General features: G+C 45.6%; 1 protein-coding gene across 4 annotated transcripts in view; it reads left to right on the top strand.

Moving 5' to 3' along the window:
* The window catches only part of DPH2 (diphthamide biosynthesis 2), a 97,350-nt gene that overhangs the window by 68,655 nt on the left and 4,014 nt on the right, over positions 1-24,681 (top strand). The gene's annotated exons all lie outside the window — the stretch shown is intronic.

Raw genomic sequence — 24,681 nt, forward strand, 5'->3', positions numbered from 1 at the left:
ATTTTGTTTCAGAAGTGAACTACTTATCTCCAAACAAAGTGCATGTTTGACTTCTGAGGTCTCCATGTTTAAATTCTGTAGTAGATATGTGCATGCTCTGGGATTTCCCTTGACCACACTGCAAAAGTATCTCAAATATGAACTAGAATATCAGATGCAGTATCCCAACATCCAATGCACAACACCTTCCCTTCTGACATAAAACACATCGGTTCTGCTTGCATTGGTGCCTCTGGCGACCCTCTGCTCCTCCAATGAGTTTGACCTCTAAGAAGAATAGAACCATTTCCTGGCCTTCTATGCAGATTACATCTCCTGGCAGTTTCCCACCCCCACATCTTACAGGCCTCAATAACCAGAGGATGCGGATAGGAGCTTGGGTGATCTCCAATACCATTCCTGTTCGTCCTGTGAACCAGCTGATTTGTGTCCCCAAACCGCTGTCGTGCCAAGCACACTTCTTTTGTGTCATGGTCACCATTATGCCCCCTCAAGACCAGGTTGTTCGGAGGGCACAGTTGGTAACTGTATATGGATGAGTGCACGCATTTGTGACAAAGCCACCTGGGGCAAATTCCTGCCTTCAGCAGCCAGCACAAATCAGCTGTGCACAATCTCAACACAGTTGGGATCCCTACTTCACAAATAACCTCTGAGAATTATTCTCGGCATACAGCTCTTCTAACCAACTATCTCACTCCTTACACAAAAATTAAATCACTAGACCACTAACGTCCTGCGATTCAAGGTCAGATGGTGGGTGTCCCATCTATGTGTGAATAACAGAGCAGGACCCTTTCACAGCAACAATTACCAGATTGTGAATGGATTCCGTATTAGAGTAATTCAGCCATTGGCTTTTTTTGCCTGACTCGTAAGCAGGTGCCTTCAGCATACGTTTCCAAGCATGCAGTGGAAATCATGACTAAGATGTCCACGTGCCCTCCGAGTTACATCTCCAGTGAATATCCTGAGTTGTAGCTGTGGTAGCTACATCTTGCATTTCGCCTCTTAAAAAGGAGCTTCATGATTGAGGGGCATAAGACGAAATAAAGGGAGGGAGAGAAAAAGCATTTCATGGAAATAGACTACACCCTTAGGGAGCTCTTGTATATTGTGGTTCCAGAGAGGTTTCTCCCTCTCTCTCCCTCTCACCAGCAGTAATTTATAGTTTAGGACCAACTTCTCCCATAGACAAATTGTTTTTTGTTTTGCTAATAACTTTGGTGCCGGTCCCCCTCCAGCCATGGTGACCACCACCTCCCTGTGGCAAATTTGGAAGAAAAAAAAAGAAAGGGGGTTTGTTTCAGAGCCGCGTGGACTACCACCTCCCCGAGGAAAAATGCAGAGTTGGAGGGGCCCCCCTCGAAGAGCCACTGATGTCCCTATGGGCTGCCACCCCCACGGCCGGCTCCTGTTATGTCTCAGGCTGCCCACCCCGGGACTTAGCTGTTTGCTTTTGCTTGGTGGGAGCTAGTAGCTCCCACCAAGCAAAAGCTAACAAAGTTCGCTCTCTGCAAGAGAGAGCTGCTTGGTGGGAGCTAATAGCTCCCACCAAGCAAAAGCTAACTAAGTTCGCTCTCTGCAAGAGAGAGCTGTCAAGCAGCTCTCCTTGCAGAAAGCGGAGTGGGGGGGAACACAGATGAAAACAATGCTTCCACATGCAGGGAGCTGTTATTTAAAGCAGCTCCCTGCTTGGGCAAGCAGTGCCGGCTTTCACAGGACGCAGGGAGCTGGCTAGGACCGCCGGGGCCTTGAGGCCTCCCATAATGGGACGGAAGAGAGTGAGAGAGGGAGGGAGAGAGAGAGCGTGAGAGAGAGAGAGAGAGAGAGAGAGAGAGAGAGAGAGAGAGAGAGAGATAGATAGATAGAGATAGTCACTGCAATGGTCTCTCCATGCAATTACTTTTCAGCACAAGTCACCTGTGGCCTAATGGTTAAGATCACAGACCCTCATACTGAAAGTTGAGGGTTCTAGTCCAGGTGTGTCTGTGGTCATTCTCTAGTTTATTTTTTTTCTTTCAACATCAAAAGTTGTAGGTTCATAATAAAAGGTGATCTCACTCTTTTTAATTGACAAATACATTTTTCTTTTCAATTTGTACAGAAATATCTCATTCTAAGTAAATCATCCTTCAAAGCCTAAAACACTCTCTATTTCTTTCCATCTCACTCTCTCTTTTAAGTTCTTTTTCAATCTCTTTCACCCATCCACACACCCAATCAGACCCCCCCTCTCACAGACCCCCTCACACTCATGCACCCACTCACAGACCCACTCACAATCATGCACCCACTCACACACCGACTCATAGCCCCACTTGGACCCTTGTGCACCCACTCATAGCCCCACTCAGACCCTCACGCACCCACTCACAGCCCCACTCAGAACCTCACACACCCACTCACAGACCCACTGAAACCCACACACACCCACTCAGACTCACAGAGAAAGTGACGCACCCACTAAGACACTGATGCACCCACTCTCAAACCCAGACAGACACAATCACACCCACTCTCACCCCCAGATACACCCTCTCACACCTATTCTCACACCCAGAGAAACAGGCCACAGCCACCTCCTGCTGTGCGCAGTGTGGGGTTGGGTGGTTAGGTTGGCTGCAGGGTCTAGTCGCAGGCCCAAGGCCATGCACAGCGGTGGTTGGATTAACGTATAGTAATGAAAAAAAACATAGAAATTCATTGAAAAAAACTTAAGGTTACAGGACATTATAGTTGGGAAATAGAATTTTAAAAAACATAGAAATTCACTTAAAAAACCAAAGGTTAGTGGGACGTTATAGTTAGGCTCACATTTTAAGTGTACCAAACCATAGAAATTCATCTGTTGGAGTTATCTAAAGTAACCATAACTCATGCCCAAGGTAACTATCACTAGTGCTCTTGTCATGCACTGCTAATTACTCCATAAATTACGGCACTCATGATATCTTTGATAGCATCATTGATAATGTAATTGTAACATCTGCAGTAACATTATTGATCATATAACAGTGCATGGCGGTGGCGCGAGTTATAGTTACCTTAGGGCATGAGTTATAGTTACCTTAGAGCACTCGAACTATAACAGGTGAATTTCTGTGGTTTGGTATGTTTGTTTTGAAGGATCCTTTGGAAGATATTAACTGGGCTCAGTCAGTTGGCAATCTGGTCGGGTTTCTTATTTGGTTAGATTGCCACATTTAGTCTTGGATAGCTGTTTAATGGAGATTAGAGCTTGCTGGTTGTTCCTGCCTTTAGCTCCACTTTTTTCCCCCTTTGTAGGGTACATGTTTGCTGTTTTGTTCTTGGAATGCTTTGTGCGCATAAGCTTGTTGGAGAATGCGATTGTGGGTGACATTCATTCTAGACCCCAGAATTCTTTAAATACCCTGTGTAATTCGTTTGCAGGACATTGGGTATAATTTGTCCGTGTTGCCTAATGTAATCTCTTTGCAGTTGTGACTCACAAATTGTATGCACTGTTGTGAAGGAGGAGGAATTTATTGTTATTGTAGTTGGACTTTGCATTCTAATACTCCAACTTCTGTCCTCAATTTCTGTTTGTTCCCTGGCATCCATCTATTACGTCCACCTGCTTGTGTTTGTCCCGTTGCTATTTGATGGAACTCGTGAGTCATTGTATTTGATATAATGGATTTGTATTTGTGTTAGGTCTTTGTGGTCAAACCAAATGTTTGTGTTCTCTAGTGTGAATAGGTTACAGTAACTAGTGTGGTTCCAATATCCACATCTTTTTTGCACTCATTCTGTAATACAATGAATGAACATCATTGGTACACTCAGTGTCTGGCTTATAACTAGGGCTCCCGGTTTTATGGTATTTATTTTTTTAACATTTCCGTCTGTATTTATCCATATTTATTTTTTGGCCAGCTTATTGGTATTTATCCATAAATATTTTGTGTTTTGAGAATAAATGTAAACTGGTATATTTCCACATTTATTTAACTCTTGACGTGCACTTGTACTTGGAAGCCTGTCGCATTTTAATAATTAAGCAGCCACATAGAACAAAGCACTACACCAATAGGTTTATATTAGCTTTATCCTACAAATATATATTAACATATGCCTGTATTTTAGGAAATCTGATCCTATTTTGTAACTCCCTGTCGGTCTATAAGTTCAGCTTTTTCCTGGCATGAAAGACAGCATAAAGAACCTTTCACCAAAAGCACAACTTTCAGTACTTGTCCACTTTTAAAAATAAATACAGACCAGTGCTTAATTTGTGCTTGTTGTTTCCAGTGCTGAGCACCGGCACTTATTTTTGAGGGCTAGCGCTTATTCTTCTGCCTCAAGCATTATCTGCTAGCAAATGACACATATGGTGGAAGACGGATGAAGGGAAAAACGAAAAAGCGTCACAAAGGGAGAACGTAGAAAACTGCTAGAGTGAGCTGAAGGGGCAGGGAGTGGCTTTATCTGGTTTGAAGAGGCCCCAGATGGCTTCAGGACTACGCGCTGCCTCTGTATGCCGTGTTCCCACATTTAAATGCAGCAGCCGCATGTTTAAGAGGGCTTTGGGCACCAGCACGTTTTTATTTACAAATTAAGCACTGATACAGACAGGGAACACATTGCTTTGTGTCTGTTTTTATCTATAGAAATCAGTAAAAACAGAAAACTTGGGAGCCTTACTTACAACCTGGACTTAAATGTCAGGTGAGTAAAATGCATAAAAGACAACAACCTATCCACTGTACTGATATAGATGTGCTATTTCTTCTGTGTTCGACCGAATACCAACTGAACATAAGCAAGTAATTTACTAGTGAGGCTATTGTAATGTGGTTTATTCCATGGGTCTTTATCGTACAGAATTAAGGCATACACAACCTTTCATTTGTTTGGAGGTGGCCTATGTATCCGGATGTGTGACCTGGAATGCTTGGGGATCGGGTTAATTTTAGACATGGTACAGTGTTAAGTGTTTGTTGTTTTAATGTTTTTAAAGACTTCTGCAAGTTCACCTTCTGTCTTCCCGAGCAGCTGCGATAGAGGATGCCATATGGAGGGGGGATAGCCTGAAGTGATTGAGTGGATGATACTGTGTGTGGTACATCTGAGTTTAGTCATTGTAGTGAAAGGGTGAATTGAATGGTTGTTGTTTCCTTTGGGGACTTTTTTTCTTTTCTCCCAGGGGGATAGCCTGATGACAGATTGGTAAGGCGTCATCACTAAGCAATGTTTCTGCTAGGGAAAATGGATCTTGTGATGAGTCTGAAAACACATTCAAGGTATTTATTTGGTTCTTGGTCGTGGACCAGGCCTTATTGAGGATGTATGACCCATTCCTTTTAGAGGATGACAGTGGAAGGAGGAGAATCGGGAATCAGGAGCTTTTGAGGTTGGTACAGGAGCAAAAGGGTGGGTTAATGTGGACAAGTGAATTCTTTGCATCTGAGACACTCTTGTTAGATATAGGAAGGTGAAGGAGAGACAGGTTAGCTGGTGTTATGAACTTGAGCGGGCATTCAGGAGTGGAAGGAGAGTGTGAATGAGAAGGCCCTTAACAGTTAGATTGGAATGGATGCGAGTTGAGTGATGGTGGTGGTGGTAGGGGGAAACCATGCGTGCTGTGCTGTTTGTGCACTGATCCTTCATTTGTTTCTGGTGAGAGACATAGTGGTGTTTCACTTGTAGCAGTGGAAAATCCAGTGAATTAATGGGAAGAGCTGAGCTAGAGAAGAACCAGTGGTTCAGTGTGCAGCTAAGGGTTACAGCTTGAGCTTGCCAAGGAAATTTAATGTGAACGCTGAAACTAAATATTTGTAAACTCCCCTCTCCCCAGAGACACCACTGTCACACAAAGGGCTCAGGGCTCCCTGATTTTGTTCTGTTTATCAAGCCAGCTAAGTCTGCAAGTCCACAATTTGTATTTAATATAGTCTGCTCACATGCTTAAGGTTCACATATCAAGTGTCATTACTGATAATTGAAATAGGGAGATTACTTAACGTGTGCAGGTGGCACTTTTGTTAACATTTTAAGTTTTTATGCTGTAACACCACATATTCTTGACACCAGATGGCACAAATCACTACTGAATATGAAGCATTTGTCTCAAGAGTGCATTACTGTAGGAAAGTGCCCTCTTTCTTGGCATTGTTACCCCCATTTTCTGCCTGTTGTCATTATGGCTTGCTAACCAGGACTCCAGTAACTGTGTTCTCTCCTCTAAATTGTTCCTGTTTCTTCCTACAATTAGTATGCTGGTCCCCCATGTAAGTCCCTAGTATATGGTACCTGGGTACTCGGGGCATTGGGATTTCAGGGAATCCCTGTGGGCTACAGCCGTTATTCTGCCACCCATAGGGAGCCCATGCAAAAGATTCTGCAGGCCAGCCATTGCAGTCTGCGTGAACCGGGTACACACACCCAGTTTTACTACAGGTCACTGTATGTCACCCCATGGCCTCTCAGCCCAGAGGGCAGGGTGCAGGTACCTGTGTGTGATGGCACCCCTGCACTAGCAGAGGTGCCCCCAAGAATTCCAGATCAATTTTATTGGACTTTGTGAGTGCAGGGACGCCATTTTAGATATGTACTGGACATAGGTCACTAGCTATGTCCAGCTACATAATGGTAACTCCGAACCTGGGCATGTTTGTTATCAAACATGTCTGAATCATACCCCAATACTGTTGCAAGTATTGGAAGTATGATTCCATGCACTCAGGGGGCTTCTTAGATACCCCCAGCATTGCTGCCAATAGTCTTACAAGGTTTTCTGGGCAGCCAAGCTGTTGCCACCCCCTCAGACAGTTTTCTGACCTCCTGCTGCTTGATCTGATCAAGCCTAGGAAGGCAGAACAAAGGATTTCCTTTGGGAAAGGGAGGTAACACCCTCTCCCTTTAGCAATAGGTGTAGGAGGGGTAGATTCCCGTAGCCACTGGTTTTGCTTTGAAGGGCACATTTGGTGCCCTCCGTGCATAAATCAGTCCACACCGGTTCAGGGACCCCAAGTCCCTGCTCAGGCGCGAAACTGGACAATGGAAAGGGGAGTGACCACTCCCCTGTCCACCACCACCTCAGGGGTGGTGCCCAGAGCTCCTCTAGGTTCTGCCATCTTGATTCCATGGTTGGCCCGGCAAGACAGGCGATGTCAGAGGCACCCTCTGATAGGTAGTTCCTTGGTTATGTGACCAAGCCCCCTATTTGGGCAATATAGGGTCTTCCTCTGGGGTGGGTCTTCAGATTCAGCTTGCAAGACTCCAGCAGGACTCCTCTGCAACCTCACCTTCGACTTCTGGCCTCTAGAACTGCGACTGGACTCCAGGAAACCTACATGCTGCAGATCCACGAGAAAGACTCTTCTGCAACACTGTATTTGGAACTCCTGCCAGCTTAGCAACATTTCCCCGGCTGTGCATCCTAAGAAGACTGCGACTCTTCAGCCTGCACAAGAAGAAGACGGAATCTACTTTGGGGTGAAGGCATCACTCCCCTCTAACCACAGGTACCTGGCTGCACTGATGACCAGCGGCTTGGATCCCCCATCCTCCTGAGTGGTGTGGATCCTGCATCATGAGTGGTGGACCGGGGAGTCTCCCTTGGTTCTCTTTACCAGCTGTCGCACTTTGGTGGTGGTATGTCCTTTCCACTCCACGCAAGGCATTACCCCCGTGCGCTGCGTCCTTTGCAGCGGCCAAGGCCTGTTTGCTTCACCTCCAAGGGAAACTTCAGGTGACGTGTAGCTCCAGCCCCCAGCACTCCATCCTGCAACTCCTGGGCCTCTGCTTGGTTCTCCGGCGACGTGGGAGGAACTTCTATGGTGCTGCGTGGGCAGCTTCAGCGACTTCTGTGTCCCTGTCCTGTGAGACACCTGTAGGTGCTGCCTCTGCTCTTATGGGCAAATCTTTTCCTCCAACCGCAAGTTTGCCTTTGCCAAGGCTGTTGGTGGAAATCCTTCACCGACACCCATCTGCAATCCAGCTTTCATTGTGGGACAGCTTTTGCACACATCAGGAACTCTTCTCCAGCTTCTGTGCTAACCTGTCTTCCTTCTTTGCCGACCAACTCCAAAAGGTACCTCTGGGTGGGTAGTATCTCCTACTCCTCCTGGACTCCACAGACACTTCTGGACTTGGTCCCCTATCTCCACGGGTCTCCATCTTCGGTTTTCAACTGCTGGTTCCTTGCAAGCTGTTCTGGGTGTCTTCATTCCCTTCTTTTCATCCTTTGGGGTGGTTTGGGGGAAATCCAGTGTTATACTCCTTCAATCCTGGTCGCTGTGGGTTACTGTATTAATTACCTGTGTGGTTTCTTAGTACTCCAGTTCCCCTCTACACAATTTACTTACCTAGATGGGGGCCCTGTGTTCGCATTCCACTTTCTTAGTATATGGTTTGGGCTCCCCCTAGGGCTACTATTGCATATTGCTATTTTACACTGTTTTCTAACCTTTTATATGCAGGGGGGGGGGGGGGGAGGGGGGGGGGGGGGGGGGGGGTGTGTGTGTGTGTGTGTGTGTGTGTGTGTGTGTGTGTGTGTGTGTGTGTGTGTGTGTGTGTGTGTGTGTGTGTGTGTGTGTGTGTGTGTGTGTGTGTGTGTGTGTGTGTGTGTGTGTGTGTGTGTGTGTGTGTGTGTGTGTGTGTGTGTGTGTACTTACCCCCTATTTGAGGGTTGCCTCTCTAGTGTTTTCTGATACTGTGTACAACCAAGTGTTTTCTTTCTTGTGTGTAAGTACTGTGTGACTGTAGTGGTATTGCATGAGCTTTGCATGTCTCCTAAATAAGCCTTTGCTGCTCATCCACAGCTACCTCTAGAGAGTCTGGCTTCTATCACTGCCTACACTTCACTTAGAGGGGATACCTGGTATAAGGTGTAAGTACCATAGGTACCCACCACACACCAGGCCAGCTTCCTTCAATTACAATATGCTGAGTTCTCTGCAACACATTGACATACTTAATTTAACAGAATATTACAGCTGAATTAATTAGAGTTTAGACGTATAAAGATGCAATTCAATATGGAAGATATTGCAGGTTTACGAAACAGAGTCCACCCCACATTGCAGCTGAAATTACACCAGGCATCCTGAGGATGCCTGGTGCAAGTGTAATCAGACTTACGTTCATTACGATAAATCAAATCTTACAACCCAGCAATGTATTTGGGCGATTTAGCAGTCATCCAATGCATCACCACTCCCCTCTTAGCCAGACGAAGTGCCATTGGCACAAACTTACAAATCTTTTGGGGAATTCTCTCAATTGATCCCAGACGGGCTGACATATGGGATGGAGAAATGACCAACTCCGCCATTTTAGACAGTGAATTAAACTCATTGCTCCAAAACTATAACATGGGGAGGCGGGGTGGAGGGTGGCAAAGCGTGTACAATGAGGGAAGGCTGCATTGTTGCCCTACATCTTTGCAGTGTAAAATACCCTCCTCTGAGAATTTGGCCATACAATGCAGGGTAGGGTATAAAGTATGAATGAATTTGAATTGAATTAATTTATGTATGTAATCACACCGAGTGCCCTCAACTCGATTGTAGCAATACTCTCACCTACACGTCAGGGATTGGACATTCCCTGTCAGACTCCCAGGCTAATCTAGCCCCATACTGAGTTTTCTTGCTGCTGACTATTTCTGTGTACACAAGGAGACCATTTTGCCAGCATCGCCTCTCCGAATCATTTTAGTGAGTATCATCAATTCTGATGGGGCATGAGGATCCTGGGCAGTTGGCCTTCACAACCATCCATATTCTGTTGTACAGCACAAGCACCACTGCAAGTTTAACCCTTATACCCTTATACTCTTACAGATCTGTAATGACCCCACTTGGGAACAGATCACCAACAACAGCAATGCCCATATCTTTCAATATTTTTTCAGAATTTTTCTCCAGCGTGGGCTGAAGTAGGGGACTACACCTGATGTTTAATAATGGTGAGTAGAGTATCCCACATCCAACCTGTTTTGATATCTCCACCAGACCCAGCTAGTTACCCCAAACACATCTATATCATCTCCATGAACAGTTGGCTATTCACATTCTACTGAGTGTAATGAATGAGATTCCTCTAATATCCTTTCTATCCTTCCATGTTAAGGATATCTGCACACAAACCCAATGTTCAGTGTAATGTGCTTGCACAGTCAAGTAGTAGAGATACAGTTCCCACATTGACAGGCACCATCTCGCCATATTTTATTGTTGAAAATGGCCCTTTTTCCAGGGTCATCCCCAAACTTTTTGCCTCCTTCTTCCTATTTTTTCTGACCAGTTGTTATTGGCTTTAGGACTCTAAGCACTTTGCCGCTGATAACCAGTGCTAAATTGCGTTTGCTGTCTGTATACATTGTATTGGTTTATCCATGATTGGCATATCTAATTTACCAGTTAGTCCCTAGTAAAGTGCACTAGAGGTGCCGAGGGCCTGTAAATCAAATGTTACTGGTGGGCCTGTACCCCTGATTGTGCCACCCACATGGGTAGCCCTGTAAACATGGCTCAGACCTGCCACTGCAGTGTGTGTGTGTGTGTGTGCAGTTTCAAACTGCCACACTGGCCTGGCAAGTGTACCCACTTGCCAGGCAAAACCTTCACTTTTTATACATGAAAGGCAACCCTAAGGTAGGCCCTAGGCAGCCCCATGGGCAGGGTGCAGTGTATGTTAAAGGTAGGACACGTACTGATGTGTTTTACATGCTCTAACAGTGAAATACTGCCAAATTCATTTTTCACTGTTGCAAGTCCTATCTCTCTCTTAGGTTAACATGGGGGCTGCCTTTAAAGTGCAGTTTCCCTTTGAGAGCAGATAGAAATAAGGAGTTTGAGGTATCTGAACTCACATTTTAAAATTACATTTTTAGTGAAGTTGGTTTTTGGATTGTTAGTTTGAAACTGACGCTTTTAGAAATTAGTTTTCTTGCTTAAACCATTCTGTGACTCTTCCTGTTTGTGGATTCCTTGGCTGGGTCATACTGACAGTTGGGCTGTTTGTACATCGCCACTAGACATTGACACAAAGGGTGCTGGGGTGTAACTTGCATTTCCTGATGTTCCCTATGGGCTAGAGTGGAGGGAGGAGTGGCCACTTCCATCTGATTGGACTGTGCCTGCCCTCACACAATGCAGTCTCCAACCCCCTGGTGTGTGGCCGGGGTCAGGCCTGGGCAAGGCAGGATTTTGTGAACAATAGAAACTTTCCTTTGAACTTTGCCTACTGCAAAGGCAGAAAGGGGTATAAGTCGTGGACCCAAAACCCCAGATTTTCAGGTTACTTCAAGGATTCAAAAGGAACCTCTGCTAGGAGAAGAGCGGAGAAATGCTGCCTGTGACTGTGCTTTGTTGGGCTATCCTGCAGTTGCTGCTTCTGCCTGTGAAAGGGGACAGAGACTGGACTTTGTTGTGCATTCCTGCTTGAGAGGTATCTCCAAGGGCTTGGACGGAGCTTGCCTTCTGTTTTGAAGTCTCAGGGACAGCAAAGACTGCACCAACCAGTCTCTGAGTCTATTGCTTGCCAGATGGTGCCATTCCAGTTCCTGGCTCCCTGGAAGTGAATTTCTGGTGAAATCCTGTGAAACTCCATGCAACTTCGCTAAGGACACACGCTGCACGAAACCTGCACCACCGCCTGCACCTGGATCTGTGGACCTCGGTGAGGCGCGACGACCCCACCGTCAACATAGGCCTGATGTTGCTGCAGCCACTGACGTCTGCAAGAACTTGTGAGTTGGAGTGTCGTACACCCGACGTTCGTAACACCACAGACACTCTGTCGCAATGTCTTTGACGTCATCCGACCCAGTGAGGTCACCGTGCAGCATTGTGACTTTGCCGGAGGTGCCACAGGACCGATTCCTCGCAACCAACGCCGCCTCACCTTCACCACTTCACGACAAGGACCCTGCGCCTCCGCTACTTCCCCCTGCAGCACCGGAACCCACACTGCATCGGATCCAGCAACGCCTCGATCCCTGACTCTGGGCACCCGGCTGTTTTCCACACATTTGGCTAAGGTATTGTACTTGGGGGTCTGTTTGACTTCATAAAAAGCACCAGTGGCGTTGCATTGTGGGAAACTACTTAGTCACAACACCGCTTTCACATCAGATTGCAGCATTTGTGGCTCTAGGCATTATTTTTGTGTGTTTAATTGCTAGTCATATTTTTCATTGCGTATTGTGGATTTTTATCGTATCTGGTCTTGTTTTATTTAGATAAATATTTAATATTTTTCAAAACCTGTGTGGTGTCCATTTTATAGTGTTTCACTGTATTACTCTGTGTTTTGATACAAATACTTTACCCATTGCCTCTCGGTTAAGCCTTTCTGCTCATGCCAAGCTACCATGCGGGTGAGCGGGGGTTAAATAGGTGCGTTTCTCCTTTACCCTGACTAGAGTGAGGTTCCTTGCTTGGACTGCAACCTGACTACCAACCAAAGACCCCATTTCTAACACGCCCTCTCTACAGGGTCACCCCAGACTTTTTGCCTTCCTCCTCCCACTGTTAGCATGATTTTTGCTTTTTGGCCTTAGGGCTATGTGCATTTTAACACTGCTAACCAGTGCTAAAGTGCTTGTGCCCTCTCCCTGAAATATGATTTGATTGGCATATACCTGATTGGCATATTTAATTGACATGTACGTCTCTTGTAGAGTGGTGTACCATATACCCAGGACCTGTAAATTAAATGATACCAATGGGCCTGCAGCACTTATTGTACCACCCACTGGCATTTAAAACCCCTTGACAGGGCTTAAACTCCCCTTTTATTACAAATAAGTCAGCCCTAAGGTAGGCCCTAAGCAGCCCATAGGGTAGGTTGCTGTGTAAATAAAAGGTAGGACATGTACTTTTAAGTTTTACATGTTCTAGAAGTGAAAAACATCCAAATTCGTTTTTCACTGCTGTCAGACCTACCCCTCTTATAGGATAACATTGGGGACTCCTTATTATATTTAATAAGCTATTATTCCTAAACCAGAGGTGGTCGGTATGTCATGTTTGGTACCTATGAACTTGTAATGTTAAACCCTCTTTAATGGTAAAATCGAATTAATCATAACAAGTTTGAAAATGCCAATTTTAGAAAGTTGGCATTTTCCCGTCCTTTGCGCTCTGTGTCTGTAACCTGCCTTAAGTCACATGATTGGGTGTAACTGACAGTTAGGACTTTGTTAATTCATCTCAGACAGTCACACAATAGAGGGATTAGCAGAGCCTGAATGGACCATCAACTTAATTGATGTGCGCGGATCTAAGCAAGGCCCCACTTGCACCTGATTAGGCTGTGCTCTGCTACCACACAGTAGGCTTAATAACCCTGTATTGTCAGTGCAGCCAGCTAGGAGTCAGGGCAGTGAAGGCAGGAAACACCCAGAACTTCAAAGAACCCTTCTGGAAGCCTACCAATGTCTAAAAGCAGGGTATGAGGGTATAAAATGGGGCTCTCAGACCCACTCTTCAGTTCACTACTGGACCTGCAGAAAAACTCTGAGGACTACCTGCTGCTGTGACCTGCTGTTCACTCTGCCAGACTGCTGCTGAACCTGATATGACTGCTTTGCTGCCTGGGCCTTCAGAGGTCAGTCCTGCTGTGGAGCCCTGTACCTTCACCTGTACCCAGGACTTTGAGAAGTGACTCCAAGGGCTAGAGTTGCTGGCCTTCTGTTCAGAGCCATAGGGACATAGCAGACTCCCACCATTTTGAACCTGTATGCAGTCTGAGCGAGTCTTGAACCCCCAAGAGGTCTCCATCTACTCCTGGACCCTCAGTCGTGGTGCTAAAGGTGCCCCAGTAGCCATTTTACAAAACTGGGGCTTGCTATTTTGAAGCTTAAACTTTACAAATTAATAACTCTGGTTCTACTAATTTGGTTTTGATGGTTTTGGTATCAGATAATTTATTAAAATGTACTCTAGGTTCCTAAATTGATTTGGGATTTTTATTGTGTTGTGTTTTCATTGTATTGCTGTTTGTGTACTGGATAAATACTGAACACATTGCCTCTACGTTTAGCCTTTTTTTGTGCCAAGCTACCAAGGTTAAACACAGGTTAAATTAGTGACTTTTTGTGGTTCGCCCTGCAAGAGATTGTGGCTGTTGCTTGACCGGGGCTCACGCCTGGTCAACCAACTATCCAGTTTCTCATTGTCATGTTGTTTTGTTATTGGGATTTGTAAAGTGTAACTAATCACCTGAGAGGTATCCAGGTACTGCAGCAGGTGTGAAGGTTGTCTGCAGGGTCTTAGTTGAAGAGCCTGGTATTCAGCTTCTTGTGGAGGCCCTTAAGTGTAGAGCAAGGTTGTTCCATGTTTTGGGTGCGAGGTATGAGAAAGCTAGGCCTTCTATTCTGCTTCTGAGAATGCAGGGTGTGTGTGCGAGAAAGAGAGCGAGAAGCAGAGTGTAGGTGTCTTGCGGGATGGTGGAACTGTAGGCAGTAGTTGAGTTCGGATGGTCCAGCCAGTGGCGGTCTCTGAGGTGAAGTGTGATGCAAGTGTGCTGAGGAAGGTCCAGGACGAGTCTGACTGTGGCGTTCTTGATGATCTAAAGATGGCGGAGGATTCCAGAATACACTGGTGCAACAATAGCCCCCTGCACCCCCCAGGGTGTGGGGAAGCCCAAGTTCCAGGGGGCCCACACCGGCACTGTCTGCATAGGGGGTGGGTCCCTAGCCTGAGAGCTCCTGAGTCAGTCCGGAGCATGGGGGCCCCTCCATATATTTAGCACGGGCCCCCCTCAAGATTCATTATGACACTGCCAGCATAGGGTGTGTTGCCACAGTCAAGTATGTTGGTGATTAGGGCTTGAGTCTGGTGCTTTTGGGAATCCATCTGGATATTGTTTTGAGGCTGTATAGAATGTAGAAGCAGGAGAAGCTAACTGCGTTCACATGTGTGGCCACATTGAGTTTGTTATCTACTGTGATCCCTAGGTTACATTGGTGGGTGATGGAGTTGGACCAAGCTCTGATGGCCACCTTTTGGAGTCTTAGGGAGAGTTTTTCTTCCAGAAGATCAGCACTTTTGCCTTATTAGTGTTTAATTTCAGGCAGTTGGTTCTCATCCATTCTGCTATATGGATCATGCATTCAGTGAAGTTGGATCCAGTTGTGGGGGACTTGTCTGACAGAGAGAGGATGAGCTGGGTTTCATTGGCATAGGAGATGATGGAGATGCTGTGGGAACTGATGAAGTCAGTGAGTGGTGTCATGTAAATATTGAACAGGGTGGGACTGAGGGATGTTCCTGGAGGACCCCACAGATCAGGCCCTTTGGCTCCGATGTGTAGGGTGAGTGTCTGAGTCGCTGGATTCTCCTTGTGAGAAAAGAGCATATCTATTCAAAGGCTGGGCCATGGATGTCTGTATTGTGTAATCTTTTGAGGTGGTTGGATTGTGACATGGTATTGACTGCTGCAGGAAGGTCCAGCAATATGAGGGCAACTGGTGATCCCTGGTCTAGAGGGGTGCGAATCTTACCTGTGGCGGCTAAAAGTGCTGGCTCTATAATGTGATTGCTATGAAAGCTGGATTGGGAGTGGATAAGATGATTGATAGGTTGGACCAACACCTCCCATTTAGTACACGGCTGCTTGTCACCCCCCAATATCAGTCCCGATAGCACTAGTTGACGCTGGTTAAAAACTCCTTTGGCATGTGAATCTGGATAGTGTTGAATAATTGTACACATCTGGGTAATATTACCATTATGATAAGTGAGAATTGCGCATGAAATCGACAAGGGAAGTTTTGCCCAAACTTCATTTCACACTTTGAGCTTCTCTGAGGCTGTTTTAAAATTCTGCCTCAGCAACTCCACTGTGTCCCTGGTCACGTGAACACCCAAATAACTATTTCACTCCATCAGACTTTCACCTGAGCCCGTACTCTCCCCAAAATAACACTAGCACTGTCCATAAGGCAGCAGTTCTCACATGGCCTAGTTCAATTTGCATGCCAGAGTAACCTCCCTAATAATTGGGGCCAGATTAGTCTCTGGACTTTGAACGTATAGCACAATGTTGTCTGCATAGAGGGATATCCTTTACAGCCTTCCCCTAATATAAATCCATGCTGGGAGTAGTACTCACAACTTATACACGCAAAAGACTCAATAATCAAGGCAAAGATTAGGGGAGACAGCAAACAACCTTAACGGACGTCCCTGCAGAGATACAACATCTGAATATAGTTTACAAGATGAAACACGGCTAGAATGGTGAAGCTTTGAAATAAATAAGTACCAATATCACTGAAGGTTTGGAAGTATTCCTGCTATGAGGTGTTTGATAACCACCCAATCCCTCCAGGACCACCCTATAACCTTTGTAGAACTAAATAACAGTTTGTGACGTTATAAACGAGGATGTGTGCCTGCAGATAAGTTTCCTAGCCCTCAGATTTGCATAGGTGATCTTAATATAGGTTAGCTTTTACACAGGCCACGGGACCTGTATATTAAAATTATTTAACTTTAGAAAACACTTCCACAAACCCATATGCTGACGACCTTCTGCATAAATGGCGAGTCCAATGCATCAAATACATTTTCACCTTCAAATAGGACAGCTGCTGCTGGTAAACTTCTTTGAATATGGTGTAGGTTCACCATCAGTGTGAGCATGTTGAAAGCTTTTGATCTGTGGGATATAAACCTGGATTGCTTTGGAAGGGCCAGCAGTTGTATTAAAAGCTGAAACCTCTGCCCCAGGATCTTTGCCAAGATTTTGCTGTCTACATTTAGGAACAAGAGAGTCTAGTACAAAGCACACAGGTCATGCCCAGGTTTTGGGAGTATGATGATTATTGCCCCCAGCATTGATGGAGGAAGTCTACCTTTAACAAAGGCCACAATATACACTTCTAGCACTCTTGGAGCTAAAATGTGAACTCCTTGTAAAACTTCTCAGGGAGACCATCAACCCACAGGGCTTTACCACAAGTGAGGCCAGCTATTGCACCTATTACATCCACAAGCATGAGGGGGCAGCTAAGTAACTCTTGCATCACTCCTTAGGCCCAAAGCAGTACGGCATCATTTTGATACCCAGCTATGTCACTCAAGGAGCGACACGAGCAAGATGCAAACAGTCACTCTGCATATTGCCCAAAAATATGCAGAATGTTAGCAATGTCATGATTGGACCGTTGGCTGTAGCAATACCTGGTGTCTGTGTTCTGTCAGAGCATACCTTCAAAATCCAAAATACTAGGCCGATAGCACTCCCCTAAAGGTTCTGGTCTGAGCGTTTCTGTCCAAATGTAGTACTTCACGGTATGCCAGTCCCTGAACTCTTTCAAGTTATCCTGCAATTTAAGTAATGGGCATTTGTCCTTGCTTAAGGCATCATCATTTTCAGAAGGCTTGAGTTCACCCTCCAACCGGCCCCACCATGTATCAAGTAATCTGAGAATACCCGGCTCTTTAAAAATGCACAAGAGCCCATTTTCAGCCAAGGGTGATTAATAAAATCCATCACTAATGAAAACAAGCCTGCCAGCCTACTCTCCCAGCAAATTATTATAGTGCAGAGGGTGACAACAGTGCAAGCCCTGATAGTATGGGGACCATTAAATCAAAGGAAATGATCACTATATTATATTATCAGTAGCAAAACAATCAGCTTTCAGAGCAATCTTAAACCCTGACTAGGACCATACATTCTGCAGATCATTTAGAGCACATACATCGCAACTGATAACAAGAGAGTTCTCTAATGCATGGCAGATGATTGTTGAAATATTTTGAAAACAAAGTAAATAATTAGCATTTTATATGATCAACAGTAATATATTCAACTTTTAGAGCAAACTTATCTTGTGGATACCTAGATTGGGAACATACGTTCAGTAGATCATATAGAAAGTACACATCACAGAAGACATTACATCATAGGACACTGATGGGGTCCTGATGACTACTTAAACGATGTCACTTGAACCAGCTGTTGTGGTTCTCCAGTTCCCACAGGTTGATTCTGCCTCTAGACTTATATTTCTCAATAAACTCCTGCATTGATTGTGTTTGAATGCAAAACACTTCCCATTATACTCCACACTGGGTTTGGATGGAAATAACTTGGAGTACTTGAGAAATCTCTTGTGCAGCATCCTCTTGACAGCTGAACAGAATTGTCTGGTCTCTTGAACCTGCAATGTAAAGTCTGGGTGGAACCCTATAGCGCAGTCATTTTTGAGGTCAGGATTTACCCTTTTTGGGCAATGCACCACATCCCTACCCCTATACTTAAGCAGGTGCACATTTATTGGTCTTAGTTTGTGCCCTAGGTTTGGGGTTGGGTGCTAAGATCTATGTGCATGCTCTATGATGAATTCTTGAAAGAAGCCTTCACGACCAGACAGGGTTTGCAGCATGCTGTCCACAAACTTTCTCATATTAGACACAGTTTCAGTCTCTGCTATACTATAACACAGGTATTATTGTGGCTGAAGCACCCTACCCGATCTTTGTTCTTCAGCTTCACCTTTTTGATGTTGTGCTCTAGTTTAGCTAAGGTGTCAATTGATTCATGGCAGCGTCATCTACATCTGAAAACCTCTCCTCCAGCTGAAACGCACATATCATGCTTGTCAAGTCATTACTTACATTGATCCATTGTCTTGGTTGAATTATCTATATTTCCTTTGACAGACCACAGACTCTATTTCATTTCTTTATGTAGAACGTTAACTTCAGAATCAGGGGGTTCAGCTGAACTCTGCTACTCATCCTCCACTAGCGCTGCCCATTGCCACTTATCAGACTGTTTCCTCTGTTTCCGTTCTTACTTGCCCATATTCTGCAGTAATGGCTACACCCATTGACAAAAAAGCAAGCCTTGATTTATTTGTTCTCTGTTAGGCGCGTCAGATTGAGGGAGCACCTCAAATGTTTAAAATCGTAAACGTGAGTCATCGTCAGTGCAGGCTCCCAGTCTCCCAGTGTAGTAACAGTGGCACCAGAGCCCAACCATGCAAAATTATACTGTCACAGCTATTGTTAGTTGTCCATGAACCTTGAGAGTGCTCCATGGCTCAAGCTGATCAGCTGCACTTCAAATGTTCAAGCTCGTAACATGATCATGCAGAGGTGTCCACTGGAGGCAGCTGCCCGATGGCTGCGATGAGCCTTGATAGGCTGTGGCTCACCTTAGTCATCTAACCCCCATCCACACCCACCTCCTCCCCCACAGGTCGACCTGCCAACCCCTTAGAGTGCCCTTAGTGCAGCACAGCCACACAGTTGGAGGCAGGATCCAATGTTTCTAACTGAATTGGTGGGTCATTACATCGGCCAGGTGTGTCTTACAGAACACCTTCCACATTCCTAGAAGGGCTGACGGAGGACTATCTATCCATTTTACGGCAGGAAGTATATGCCCTTTTGGTCCTAGGGGTTCTTAACAGGGTGCCTGTGCCAGAAGTGGGTCATGACTGTTACTTCTGGTACTTTCCTGTGCCAAAGAAGAATGGAGGCCTTCGTCCTATGTTTGGTGTGCGTGCCCTTAAGGACACATTCATGTTGCTCACCCTGGCCCAGGTCTTGTCTGCCTTCAACCCTGGAGACTGGATGGTGGTATTGAATCTGCAGGATGCCTTTTTCCATATAACTGTCGGCGCTGCCAGCGGTTCATGGTGGGACAGAAGCATTTTCAGTTGCCATGGGTGTTCACAAAAGTGATGGCATTGGTAGCAGCACATCTTCTGATGTCAGGGGTCCCTTTCTTCTTCTATCTCGATGACTAGCCGTTGAAGGCGGAGTTCATCCAAGGCATTCGTCAACTACCTCCAGACTACAGTGAACCTCCTGTCTTCTTTGGGGTTTACTATAAAGGTCTTGAAGTCACAGCTGCCTTCTTCTTAGACAGCCCCAGTCATCTGATCCATTATGGACAGGGTTCAGTTTTGTGCCTTCCCCCGCCGGAAAAGAGAGTCCATGACATTCAGACTATTATGCTGGCCTTTCAGCATCTGTCCTGGATTTCAGTGAAATTGACTCTGAGGCTGCTGGGACTGACAGGCTTCTGCATCCTGCTGGTCAAGCAAGCCAGGTGGCACATGCTGGCTCTGCAGTGGGATTTAAAGTCTGCAAGCTCAGCCGTGACCCCTAGCTGATCATGAGTGGCAGTTGCACCTGGAGATGGTGCCAAGGACTCTCCCATGAATGAAGTGAAACCATGAGAATGCACAGTGTCAGCAGTAATGTGCGTTGGAGTTTCCAAGGCATCTCTCTCTTTGAGATGTGTTCCACCTAGGGTGGAATTGACGACTACAGTATGTCTTTCCGCTGATACCTCTTCTGCCCGAGTTCTGAACGCCCTAAAAGATTAGGACTGACCAGGTCCAGGTCACTCTACTGGCCACAGATTGGTCATGGAGCGTATGGTGTCCAGAGCTCCTGGGCATGAGCTTCTGTCTTCCACTCTGGGTGCCCCTCCAGGAGGATCTGCTGTTGCGGAGGTGGTTGATGTCCTCTTTTCAGCCAGACATCCCTCAACAAAGACAGTATATGCCTGTTGTAACAAATTTGTGGCTTGGTGGGGCAAACAGCAGACCCCCTATAGGCAAAGTTGTCAGATGTTTTGTTTTGTCTCTCACTTGAGAAGACTTGTCTCTGGACACAGTTAATGGGTATCTTTCAACTTTTGTGGCCTTTATACATTTGCCGGATCAGCCCACATTAATTAAATCACATGTTGTAATGTATGTTTTGAGAGACCTACAACACATATATCATCCATCTCCCTTTGTCTTGCCACGGTGGGACCTTGAATTGGGCCTCAAATTATTCATGTGTCTTCTCATCCTCAAGACAGTGTTCCTCCTCATCATAACGTCATAGTGGTGTGTAAGTGATCTTCAAGCCACCATACCTCACCTTCTTCCCAAACAAACTGGTTCTGCTGTCGCGAGTATCCTTCTTGCTGAAATTTGTGGCACTGTTCCATGTCCGTCAAAATATCATGGTCCCCGTGGAGCTGCACGAGCCACCAGTAGCTTTTTCGTCTGTGGGACCTCATTTGGCTGTCACTAAACATGCTGAGTCTCCTGCCAGCAACAGTCCATAGCTCTTCTCTGACCACTGGGTCTACGTCCAGTCCCCATTCGCACTGCATCTGTGCCGGATACAGTCCAAACGCAAATCACTGACCCAGAACATCGGCCTGCTCCAGACCCATGTCTTTGAGGAACAAATTAGGTGCAGTCAACCACTTTAGAATGTGGCCCCCTAGCCCGTCCATGACACCATTACTGCAGGTAGCTGGAGGCTCTTTTCACCTCTGATTCAAATGTCGTGCAAGGGTTTCAGAACATTCCTTGTGATTGCAAGGAGTTGGACCATATACCCCGCCCCTCATTACACTGATGCTAAACTATACTGGGATATTCAAAATAGGTTACATACCGCTCCAGAAACTCAGCTGGAGTCACCATCAGGCCCATCTCCTGAGCTGAGTGCTTCCTTTGGTGTGGTGTTACACTGGGCAGCAGACGTCCTTGACCTACAGGTAGCTACTGTGATGACAAAATCAAACCCACAAGCTGCTGATTCTTTAACCTGGCCTGGGCGCTTTTTTGAATTGCCCATCACTGAGGCACTTGCATCCACCTTAACAGGGACAAGAGTGAAACCAAGCTCAGCTTCCCTAGACAGTCAGCCTCTGGTCAGGTGGCATCAGCCAACTCCTGGTGATCCGACCTTCTTAACTCAACTGCAGAAATCTTGTGGTGCAGGCATTAACTAGCAATGTGAATCTAAATTATTTCCTTTCTGTGCCTCTAGATAGGGAATCCAGACGTTTGAATCCATTTGGCATAATGTTATTCTCATTGACTAGCCTAGTCCTACGCTCTTTGAATGCAGTCTGCCTCTTGAGGCAACTTTACACATGCATTGTGGGACATAACCAGCAAAATCTTGCCAACTGTTTATGAGGAACTCGGGACAACTTTTGGCCAGACTGTTCAAGATGAACATGATGCAGTAATGTATGTATAGTTTACTGGCCTTGATGCAGCAGATTGTGTAGGCTGTGCTATGTACACCAGCAAAGGGCCTGTTTTTGAGTTTGGCGGAGGGGTTACTCTGTCATAAACGTGACGGATACCCCATCAGTTGTATTCCAAGTTCCATAGGTTATAATGGAATTGTAATACTGTGGATGGGATATCTGTCCCGTTTGTACCCACTCCCTTTTGGAATGTACTACTTGTGTATCTATTCTAAAGGAAAGGAATGTGCAGTTAAAAGTATCCATCAGAACAAATTACTGATCTTTGGTAGCAATCTTTCTGGTGGGTACTCTATGTAAGCGAAGATTCCTCACCGCCCACCCACAACCCTGCTTAATGGAGTGGACATCTGCACTTTCTAAAATGGCCCCAAGTAAGTTTCTCTGAACTGTTTCTCCTTCAGTCTGTCACAGTTGTTCTATATCTGAGGGATCAGAAGAGAACATGGTAGAAACTGATATTAGTCCATAGGGTGGTGCCTATGTGCAGCAGAGCTCTGTGACATGCAGAAAAGTGAGGCTGTCGCAGAGTCCAGCTGTGCCATCTGCCAGTACGCAGGAACAACCCCTTTAAAAAATTCCAGAAATATTCTAAAGGTGAAGGATATGTAATTAGAGTATCCACCAGTATGAGTATTACAGGAGGTAAGTAATTTGTACTTCATCCTTCTTCTCATAACCTGTCTTTTTAACCCCTCTTCTACTTCCATTTTGTGTTTCTTTCTCTACCTTTCTGTTCTCTTCCTTCTCCCAGGAAATCCAGGGACTGTTCACAATGCTCTTCATTCCTCCAACGGACATGGTGGTGGCAAAGCCGTGCACACTGTCAAGGATCACAGTCCTGTACCTCCTTCTACCTTGCGCCAGTGGCAATCAAGCCGCTCTGATATCCTATTGCAGGAACACACTCAGTTCATAGGATGCAGGATCCGATTTTTCCTTCCTAGCTGGAAATACATTACTTCAGTCTACTGAGTACTGCAGTTCATTCAAAGGATTGCCCCCTTCTAGTATTCCCGCAGTACTACCTCAAGTGTCAACTAGCCAAGCAGCCATCTCTATGGAGGAGGGAAATGTACTCCTGTCTGTGGAAGCCTTAGAGAAGGTGCCACAGTCAGAGTGAGGCGAGGGGTTGTTACTTGTACTGATTTCTAGTGCCTAAGAAGAATGAAGGGCTCAGACTCATTCTGGACCTCTGGACTCCTAAAGCCTTTTCGTGGTCAGCCAAACTCATGGTGCCCTTGGATTTGAAGGACATGTATTTTCATGTACCCTTGCTGCAATCTCACAAACTCTACTTGTGACTCATGATGGCGTAAGAACACTTCCAATTTGCACTCTTACCTTTAAGCTTTACCTCTGGTGTGTACGAAGGTGATTGTAGTGTTCATGGTTCATCTTCACAGGTTGGATATTCATGTAGTACGTTAACTCAGACTTCTCAAGGCGGGCTCGCTGGAACCCATCTCAAAGCACCTTTGACTTCCAATGAGTTGCCCTTCTGTCCTCTCTGGGGTTTTCCATCAGTGAACCAAAGTGCCACCTACGTCCTTTGCAGAGTAGCCCCGTTATAGGAGTTATCCTGGACACCTTGGCGTTCAGGACTTTTCCATCCCTGCAGCAAGTCCTGGGCATTCAGAATAAGATCCTTATCTGCCTAGCTTAATCCTATGGCTTTTAAAGCTTCTTGGGCTTCTAGCGTCATCCCACCTCCTCATTCCTCACCCCAAATGGCACTTGGTGGCCTTTCAGTGGAACCTCTATTACAGTTAGGCTCAGCACAGGAAGTGTCTTACGTAACCACCATATCCTGTGCAATAGCTGCTGGGACACCAATTCCAGACACTTGGAGGTGCACAGAGATAGTCTTAGTACACAATAAGGGTTGCAGCACTGAGCCAGTATTTATTGACTTATAACCCTGATGGATAACGTGCAGAAAATATTCTGAAAGTAGGTGTTGGATAAAAGTACGGACTGGATAATGGAAAATAACATACTGAGCTTTTTCTAGGCTGGGTTGAGACCTTAAACATGTACTATCAACTAGGTTTTTCCTGTTCAGGTGGAAGGCAGTCAATATCGGTGGCAGCAGCTTAAATGTTACTTTTGGGGACTTACGGGCTGCCTATACGATCCCCAAGGGGGAATTTAAGGAACGTCTTCTCTGAACTAGGCATCTCCCAAAATCTTTGGATGTAATTGGACATCTGCACAATGACAACTTTGCCCAGAGCCTCTAAGGCCTAAATGGATAACTGACCGAAAGGATCTATGTTAAACACATTGTCCCTCGGGCTATATTTGTGCCCTATTCTCTCTCTTTTCTCTTTATAACTAGGTGCACAGAGTACTTAGCAAACAGCGAGAAAGATTCCCCAGTTTTGGCTGGTAGCTTTACTATCTGCAGAAGATATTTTGCTCATGTCCAAAACTCGAAAGACTAGAGTTCTTGTTCCAAAGGGTTACTACATTTTGTAATGTACATGGTCTACAAGTAAACACACAGAAAATAAAATTGATGGTACTTAGGTCACACAAACGGTTTAGTGACAAAATAACATTGCACCACAATACTCTGGAAAGATTAACAGAGTTTGACTATATAGGTTTGACTATGTCTGCCTCCAGTTCATGTGTTGTGTTTCTTTCTTTACATTTCTGTTC

The sequence above is a fragment of the Pleurodeles waltl genome, chromosome 4_2 (genome assembly GCF_031143425.1).
Source record: "Pleurodeles waltl isolate 20211129_DDA chromosome 4_2, aPleWal1.hap1.20221129, whole genome shotgun sequence".
In the NCBI taxonomy this organism is placed as follows: domain Eukaryota; kingdom Metazoa; phylum Chordata; class Amphibia; order Caudata; family Salamandridae; genus Pleurodeles; species Pleurodeles waltl.